This window comes from Eptesicus fuscus, chromosome 21 (assembly GCF_027574615.1).
Source record: "Eptesicus fuscus isolate TK198812 chromosome 21, DD_ASM_mEF_20220401, whole genome shotgun sequence".
Taxonomy (NCBI): domain Eukaryota; kingdom Metazoa; phylum Chordata; class Mammalia; order Chiroptera; family Vespertilionidae; genus Eptesicus; species Eptesicus fuscus.
The window spans coordinates 3,482,865-3,492,831 of record NC_072493.1 but is presented as its reverse complement, the minus strand read 5'-3'; positions in this window follow the sequence as shown (position 1 = coordinate 3,492,831).

Sequence of the window (9,967 nt, the reverse complement as noted above, 5' to 3'; positions counted from 1 at the left end):
CCAGTGAGGCCTGTGGCGCCTCGATTCTGCTTACAAACAGAGCGCCACTCGCCTGCTTCCAGCCTCATTCATCCCTGAGCCAATATTTAAAAGAAGGAATAAGTGAAAGAAGCATTTTTGCCCATTACTCACCCTTGGGATTTGTGCCATTGCTGACCTGATTATATTATATTCCATTATCATCAACCAGCAGATTCACGGCTTCTGTAGAAAACAATACTAACCCAAACATGTTGGTTAGATGCACAGATGAACATGGAATATCACTCATCCTCAGCAAGATTGGACCTAGCTCTGGACAACCTCGAGAAATAACTTACAGATGCTTTTGAAATTTTTGTGAACATTTAGATCGATCAGTAGAGAGATGTCAGATTGAAAAGCTTGAGAAAAAATACATGGAAGAGTGGCCCTACGCAACCTATGACAAAATTCCACACAAATTGTGCAGAGGACAAGTGGAGAAAGGGTTCTAAGGAAAGAGTTAGTGCCAGGCCAGTACCGCTCAGTGGTTGAGTGGCAACCTATCAACCAGGAGGCCACGGTTTGATTCCCGGTCGGGACACATGCCCAGGTTGTGGGCTCCATACCCAGTGTGGGGCATGCAGGAGGCAGCCGATCCATGATTCTCTCTCATCATTGATGTTTCTCTCTCTCTCTCTCTCTCTCTCTCTCTCTCTCTCTCTCTCTCTCTCTCTCTTCCTCTTTCTTCATCCCTGAAATCAATAAAAATATTAGAAAAATAAGAAGGGTGAGATGAGTAGTTTGGTTGACCTGAAGCTTCCTCTACACCAAGCATGTCAAACTCGCGGCCCTCGGGCCGCATGCCTCATTTATTTGGCCCGTGTTCGCCTTTGAGTTTGATATGCTTGCTCTACACCCTTAGGATAGAGGACCTTTAGTAGATCTTAGTAGCACCTAGTTGACCCTCAGTGACCTTTCCTTCATGGTCATTTGAACCAAGAAGGGACCTCTTTCCCATGGATGGACAATTCAAAACAGAACTGAAGCCCAAGAACTGTGGGAAGATGCACCTCAATGCGAATTAGCCTATAGGATAAAGAAAAAAATGAGAATCTTTTTATTGAATGCAAGCTCCCCAAACTTGAGCTTTTCCTCCTCCTCTACCCTGTTAAAGGCGTCCACTTGTGCTTGTAGGATGTGTGCTAAAACTGCCTTCATAAATTATTTCTCTTCCCAGCAACAACTGGATCCAGCCTGGTGTTGGTGCATCTGTTATAACACATCACAGCCCCCCATAATTACTCTTTTATTTAATTCCACACATCCTGATGGGCTGTGTGGGCTCCCAGTGAGCACTAGAAGTGCGGTAAGTGCCCTTCATTCAAAAAGAGTTCTTCAGAACAGTATGAAGTGAAATTAAAGTAATTATTAAGTCATAGAAACGAAATGCAATTTCACATTCAGCAGAAGGGCTGGCAAATCGCTAGCACGCCACAGGAAGATGTGTTCGGAGCATCTTTCTGAAATAATTCCTAGTATCTGGTTCTTGGTGATGAGAATAAAGAGGCAAGAACACAGAGCTGAGGACTATTTTAAGATTTAAATTCAACAAAATGAATTGACCAATAAAATAAAACCTGAAGCAGGGAGGCATGGAACATATTGACATACCTCAATGTGGGGTTGGGGGAACGAGAAGAGATAAACCAAAGATCTTATATACTTACTAGAGGCCCAATGCACGAAATTCGTGCAAGAGTAGGCCTTCCTTCCCCCGGCTGCCAGCACCAGCTTCCCTCTGGCACCCGGGACCCGGGCTTCCCTCCAGCTGCCGACAGGCACCCAGGACCTGGGCTTCTCTCACAGCCCCGGCTTCATCCAGAAGATTGCCTGGTCTAATTAGCATAGTTCGCTTTGATTATTATAGACATGCATAGCCCATGGACATGGGCAACAGGATGGTGAAGACCTGGGGGTGGCTGTGGGTAAGGGCTGGGAGGAGGGGGGAAATGGGAAATATCTGTAATACTATCAGCAAAAAAAATATATTTAAAAAATAAAAGCAGCCTTCTCCCAAACCCGATGGAAGCTAGAGAAGCAGGCGTCTCCGAGCAGAGGTGATGTGCATGAGACTGTGGCTGGAGAGACCTGCCTTCTCTCGCTCATCTCTTTAGCTCTCGTGCATGTTCTGTGGGCCAAGGAGCTTTTAGTAGAGAAGAGACAATTAAATTCAAGCGTTTCCCCATCGTCTCTCTTGCACGGGAGTGAGTGGTAGGGCAGAGGGCAATAGACTGAAATTAGATTGTAGCGGAACACGTGTACTGACCTTTTCCAAGAGCAGATCTATTTACTCTAAGCGGCTGTTCCACTTGTAGGCATGGATGTACTCCTAGCTGGAGGAAAGGTTAAGAAATGTGTGCATCTTAATTCATCTGGATCCCAGCTCCCCTCTAGTCTTTCGCTTCCTAGTAAGACCAGTAGGGATGGGCATCAACAAAACCGAGAAGGCAGGGCTGTTTGGAAGTTACTGATACAAGGGGTCGGCTATGGCAGCGTGCCGTGATTCTCAAGTGTGCGACCGTGTTGGTGTGACCTGAGCTCTGGTTGGAAATACGCGTTTTGAGAATCTATGCCAAACCTGCGGGGTCAGAAATAAGCACTTCTGGTGATTTTCATGCACAGGAGTGTTTGAGAACCTTGTATGTGACTCTGTGTGTAAGTGAGTGTATGTGAGACTGTGTGTATGTGAGTGTGTGTATGTACAAGAGTATGTGTGAGTGTGTGTGTGAGAATACAAGTGTGTGTGCATATGTATGCATGTGTCTGGGTGTTTTTAATGCACTCATGCAGTTCATTGTTTCCTAAAAGGTAGAACGCAGCAGAGACCACGTATTCCATGGTAGGTAATTCACTTTGGGTAGTCTAGAGCAGTGGTTGGCAAACTCATTAGTCAACAGAGCCAAATATCAACAGTACAAAGATTGAAATTTCTTTTGAGAGCCAAATTTTGTAAACTTAAACTTCTTCTAATGCCACTTCTTCAAAATAGACTCGCCCAGGCCATGGTATTTTGTGGAAGAGCCACACTCAAGGGGCCAAAGAGCCGCATGTGGCTCGAGAGCTGCAGTTTGCTGACCACAGATCTAGAGGATGTGATTTTAAATGGCACTGGGATGGAATTTTAAATAATATTGAAATTCTTAGCCACAAAGTTAATCCTTTTTCAACTCAAGAAGAATTCAGTTTAGTACTAATAGGCCCTCTGACATCTAACACCTGATAATCTCCCTTTTAAATAAGGACAGATGAGGGCCCATGCTCAGAACCTTCAGTATCAATATAGGATGTGATTAACATCATTCCACTTTATTTGGGTTATCCTTATAGGTTGCTACTTATTTCAAATGATAGGATAAGTTTTCATTATATGATAGTGATATAGATTTTTCTTTCCATTCACTTTTTCTGAAAGGGGAGGAGACCAATTTAAAAAGGAAATGCGAAGTAAGTCATTCAAATACTAGAGTACACGTGACTCTCAGGGACTCACTCACGGGACAGGGAGAAAAGGCAAGTTCCAGGGTAGTCGTTACTCTGTAATTTCCAACACAAGCTCAGCCTGTAGGATTCTACATGAACTGAAGAAACAAAGAGAAAAAAAGGCCAAAAACATCACTCTTATTAAGTTAGTAGAGACCAAGGTGGGAGACCCACCAGGAATGGCAGTCACCTGAGTTTACTCACTCCCTTCCCCCCGCCCACATTGGAAAGAGTTAAGTGTCTAGTCTTATCAGCACTGGGCAAGCTTCCCCACAGGGGAAGGAGAAGCAGAGAAATTAAGCTCCCTGTGGACAGCTCACTCCCAGGAGGGATACATTCAAACCAGAGCCTACTATACCCTGTAATTCCCCTCCTATTTACAATCAATGGGGTCCTTCCCCCCCACCCCCACCCCTAAGCATGGATGAAGAGGGAAGACCAGAGTGCCACATCGGAGGAGTTCCCTCCACCTTGAAGGGAACATCTGGAATAGGGAGGAAATGGTCCCATCCCTCATTATGTTCTCCTACCCACTTACCTCAGTCACCCTAAGGGGCACATGATGGACGGCTGGTCGTCAATGGTGTCCCTTCCATTCCCAGTGATGGAAGAGATTTGGTAGACGTGGGCTGAGGCGACAGCAGACACAGTGTCACTTTATATGGAAACGTCCTCTTCTTTCATTATCTCAGTCCCGGCTCTTTCTCCTGCAGAGTTTGCTTTCTCAGTCTCTTCTCCGTGTTTCTGGGACGAGGCTTAAGTGGAATTTTATGCTTCAAGAAGACAGTGGATGACTCACAGGAAGTGTAATTGACAACGAATTGGCACGTGTTTCACTATTTTTTATTTTCCGCATCAACTGAGTAAGATTAGTGTCTTACATGGATTATTTTTTTAATAACAGGGAAGGCTATGTTGGCAACAAAAACTGCAAAACAGCAACATCTTAAGCTGGCCTAACCACCCAGTGCAAGAGATGTTCAACTTGAGAACACTCTGAGGCCAGCAAACCAAGAACCTGGGTAACAATTACAACTGAAATCATTAAACAGTTGCTTTCTTTCCCTCCTACAGAGAAATGGGAGCCTCTAGGACTCTTAGAGGGAGAAGCAGAACCATGAGGGGAAGACCTTACACAATAACCTTTCTGTAAAGCTTGGTTGGCACCGATGATTTTGTGAGACAGTCGAGTCACATGTCATTAATCAGAAGTGACAGTCTTTATTCACATAGATTTGACTGAAGCTGCATAATTTTAGACTCCACTAGGTCTAGATAAATGACCCTAAGTATTGTACTTTTTCAAATTGACAATGATTGATGATGGAGGAAAAACCCGAATGCTGAAAAGGGACCCTGAAGTAAACACTGAAAATCAGCCACGATACTTTGGGGGAGAAAAAAAAATTGGGAGGATTTTTTTTCAAGACTTTTCTTCTTAGCATTCCTCTCTCTTTCATTTATTTTTTAATTAAATGTATTGGGGTGGCGTTGGCTAATAAAATGATATAGATTAAGGGATAGAATTCTATAACACATCATCTGTATATTGTATTGCATGTTCACCACCCCAAGCCAAGTCTCCTTCCTTCACCATTTATCCCCCGTTTACCTTCTTCTACCTCCCCCACCCCACTTTCCCTTTGGTAATCACCATACTGTTGTCTGTGTCTATGAGATTTTTTAAAAATACTTTCACCTTTTTCACCCGGCCCCCCTCCCCCTCCCCCTCTGACAGCTGTCAGTCTGTTCTCTGTACCTATGTGTCTGTTTCTATTTTGTTAAATGATTCCTCCATTTCCCCACATCAATGATAAATTATTTTGTTCATTAGCTTCCACATATGAGTGAAATCATATGGTACTTGTCTTTCTCTGACTGGCTTATTTCACTCAGCATAGTACTCTCCAGGTACTCCCTTGCTATCAGAAAAAGTAAGATTTCCTTCTTTTGTACAGTCACATAGTATCCCATTGTGTCCACAGAGCTTTCAGTTTAATCCTTTGGGCATCGCCAAACTCTCCATATGACAACTCAAATTTCCATGGAAAACTGAGACCAGTTTACATTATGTTTGTTCACATAGTCACAAAGACCTTTATCTTATCAAATGTGTATCAATAGTGGAGAGTGGGATAATTCATAAAGTCTCTATCAAATGTATTGTGCCCTTTTTTTGTTTGTTTTTGCTTGATAATGTCTGGGAGCTACTTCTGACTACTTCTCCCTGGGGAATACCTTGTTGGCTGACCTGAGAGGAAGCCCCTGATGGCCAGGTCTATCACACAGCTGTGCACTCATTCACTCACTCCACAATGTATTGAGAGGCCACCATGGTTGTAAACACTCGGGTTATAATAGTAAACAAAACCACAAAAATCCCTCTCCTTATGGTGCTTACTCGCCAGGGGAGGCATGTCTCTGTGTCCTAACAACACCAGTTACTTCTCCATGAAAGCTTTCCACTGTGCTTTTGGTCCTCCCTTGTTACCATTTCTTGGGGCGAGGGGGGCGGGGGGAAATATATGTGCTAAATATGCCATGCAGCATCATCATGAAAATAAATTAAGGTAAAACACAATACCCCAAATCCTTACCTGGTAAAAGCGGAATAGAATACATAGTAAGAATGATTCCTCCATTTCCCCACATCAATGATAAATTAACATTTTTAAAAGCATGTATTATGGTCAAAAGCACTAGAAGAAAAGCTGCAAAACATGAATAACACAGAGTACCGGTCCTCTAGGAGCTTACAAAGCAACCAAGGTTTGGGAAGAAAGAACCAAAGCTGAGAAGTAAAAGATCAAGATCTCGCGTAGTTTCTCTGTGTCCAGTCTCATTAGTTTTATGTTCGTGCAGCTTAGAATTTAGCTGTAGACTCAAGGGAACACCTATGCAAGGTTTGGGAGCTTTCTCTAAGCAGACTCCGTCTTCTCCTGTATTCTGCCCAACAAGAACCAGCTAAGTAGGCCTCCCCCATCTCCACTCTCTCCTCAACTCGGGGAGGGAACTTTGCTTTCATTGGCTGCCCCACCGTGTGCTGTAAACCATAAAGGCCTGAGGCAGCAGGTTTGGTTGTCTCACCTCCGTTGGCTCCCCTCTCGCAGAGATCTTGTGCTCTCTGTGGTCCAATCCCTGAGACCACGGTGAAGGGGAAGTTAGGTAGCAACTACTGTCATGGTCAGAAGTGGAAGTCAGCGCCGTTGATACCAGAGAATGGTTTGGAACACGAGGCAAATGCATTTTGACAGAGAAAAAAAAAGTGCATAAGAGGTTCTCTCATGGGAGGCCCTGTATGCTTCTGGTTGGGAAAACGATCTTGGACGTCTGACAGATTTTGGTTCAAATGCTAGATCTGCATTGTAATGGCCTCAGGGGGAGGGGGAGTTATTTATTATTAATCTTAACTCCTTAATGAGGTAAAAGCAGAGATGAAATGTGATCATACATGCTAAGCCCATAGTATAACACTAGCATAGGAACAGGACTCAGTGAACGTTTATGAAAAATAATCATGCAAATAATAACCAGGTAATAACTGAGTCTGTGAGATGTTCCCAATAGTGAGAACATAAAGAAGCCTGCATGGACACAAAAGAAGAGACGGTATAGCACTCGCGTGAGGGAGGACATTACAAACTTGAAAAATCCATCAGCTTTCCCATTGTTACCTCTGACCCTTTTACTGGTACCAGTTAGATATTACTCACATGATGTTTCAATGACAGGAAATTAAGGAAACAACTCACTAAAGAACAAATACTCATTTGGCACAACATCTTACTCTAGAATGGGGATCCGGTAAATTACATGGACTGTAAGAAGTGCACACCAAAAACTACCAAGCATTCATTCACTCAGTAGATGTTTAATGAGCATCTACTTTTGTTCACACTACAGGTTGCCCTTCAACAGGCATTGTCATCCCCCTCAGCCATTCCCTTGGCAGATGCTACAAATGATTCCTCTTCTCCCAGGTTCCCTGGAGTTGGGTATGGTCCTATGATCCAGATTTTTTTTTCTCCTTCCTTGGGTTTTCTCCAGTGAGGATTTGATACTTAGGGTACAACACTCATCTTGAGAATTTGAAGTGACAAGTCTGAAAACCAAGAAACTGTAGCTGGTGGGATGGGTGAAGAGAAAGAGCTATAGGTGTTGTTAAGCCACTAAGCTAACCATGGAACCACTGGCCTCCAGTCCTCTTATTATGTAAGAGAAGTCAACATTTTCATTTTTTAAATCCAGTAAGAGTAGAATTTTCTCTGCATTTCAGGTAGGAAGAATCCAAGACACTGAGCCTTATAGTCACAAAACCAACATCTGGGACATCACTTATGCTACAGAGGGCCAACCCCTCTCCCCAACGCTCAGGCTTATAACCTGAAGTGTCTCAAATTGGAACCCACCCCTTTTGTGCTCCAGGTAAAGCATCAAGTCTGTGTCCAAGCTCAGGGAAGCCGCGGCAGGATTTGGAGGATTGTCTCCTGCTCTCCCCCCAGAGGCCCTATAATGACTGATTTTGCCAAATGATGGCAGCTCTACAGTCTTCTTTGTCCACAAGGTCTTAGTCACAGTGAACATTCAATAGATGGTTTCGCTGCACTCATACTTTCCAATGCCAGAAAAGCATCTCACAGCATTGGCTGTTCGGAGGGCATGTGTTAAGAAAGTTAAGTGCTGTCCCATATTCAATCATTTATTCAGCAGCCACACAGGAAACCTAAAAAGAGGGGGCCTGTGAGGTCTGTGTGTTTGGGTGGGAGTCGTAGAGAAGAATTTCTCTCCTTGTTTTATACATCAAACCAAGGGCAGGCAATCGGAACAATAGACAGGTCATCTGGCTTCACTTGGAGGGATAGACATTGGCATTGACTCTAGGCAATGTCCTTGCTTAAAAGGCAAGTGGAGAGCAAGAGAGAACACATTCCCAAAGCCACAAAACGAATGATGTTGGCTCACATCAAAGGCAAGTTTTCCCTTTTCCAGACTACTGGGAGATGCTTTAGACCAGCCAACTCCTTGAAAGGTTTCTTTGCAGAAAGTATTTTACTCGCACTGTTAATGCCACCCAGCTTCCACTCGCTCTTCTTCTGGCAATGGTACTCGGTTTTCCATGAGGGAAGCCTATCTCCCCATTCTTGGTCCGTGTACTTCTAGTGGAGATGGGTCCATCCTCTCCAGACGACTCGAGCCTAGCCAATCTAAGCAGGACATTACGCTCCTCCACAGTGACTGGCTTATGCTTGGTCACAAGATTCCATCAGAACCAACTAATACAGTGAGATTTTCTGGGGTGGGGAGAGTACATACTTTTTTTCTCTGCTGGGAAGGCCAGCAATAAATGTAGTGTGAGCTGGTACTTCCAAGAGTCAGTGAGCAGAACCTGCAGATGCACATAACACAGTAGAGGGTAGAGCAAAGACAGAGAAAATAAGCCTTGATGACTTGTTTGTGCTCTTGGCAGCAGCTGTGCTTGAAGGCAGTCCTGTCCCTGGACTTTGCAGTTGCAGGAGCAAATAAATTCCCTTATCTTCCCTAAGCCAATTTGATTTGGGTCTTTATCTCCTGCAACCGAGAGTTCTAATTAAAACAGAAATGAACAGAACAATGCATCTGGTTAATTCTATTTCTTTATGAACTATTTTTTGAGCACCTGTTGTGGGCTTCTACAGAAGCAGAAGGCACGGTCCTTCCACCAAGTGTCGCTTAGTCGTGAAAAGAGGAGACGGCGTTCATACACGTACATGGCACAGAATCACTTCTCCTTAAAGCAATAAAATTCTTGAGTTTTGTCTATTAAATGATATCCAAAAGGGTTCAGGCGATGTAAAGAGAAAACTAAAAGTGGAAGGCAGAGGTAGGGTGTTCGTGGAGGTGAGACAAGATGGGTCAGTGTCAAATCTGGCATTTCTTCCCCCTTAGCATGATGGGCCTGGGCCAGATGGTTGAAGCTTAAAACAGCACTAAGAATCTTGGTCAGCTTCGAGATCCTCTCAGTGCCCTGAGAAATCTAACCAACCCAGCTCCCCCTTCTCATGTGCTCTTTGGTGAGCTGGATTTGGGGGCTCTCCCAATGCTCTGGGGTCAGATCAGCTAGGGACAGGGCCAGCCTCCTGCAATAATTTTAGAAAATGCACTTAAACTCAATGTCTTATCGATTTCACATGAAAATTACCTAGAAAGCAGCCAACCAACATCTTTAAGCAGCCTAGAATTTGAATGTTCCCGTACAAGATGTGGACCCTGTATTCCATGAGCTTTCAAATGCACAGCAACCTACACAACAAATTAGATAACCATTCAGTACTTCTTTGTGTATCAACTAAAGTGCAATAGGGGATGGAAGAAGAGGGGGTGGTTAGAATGTAAGTCCGTGCTAAAGACAAGGTTTGCATCTTGGACAGTTTGTTCCCACCAAGTCCAATCCAGGGCCTTACGGAGCGGCACACGCAATGTATAG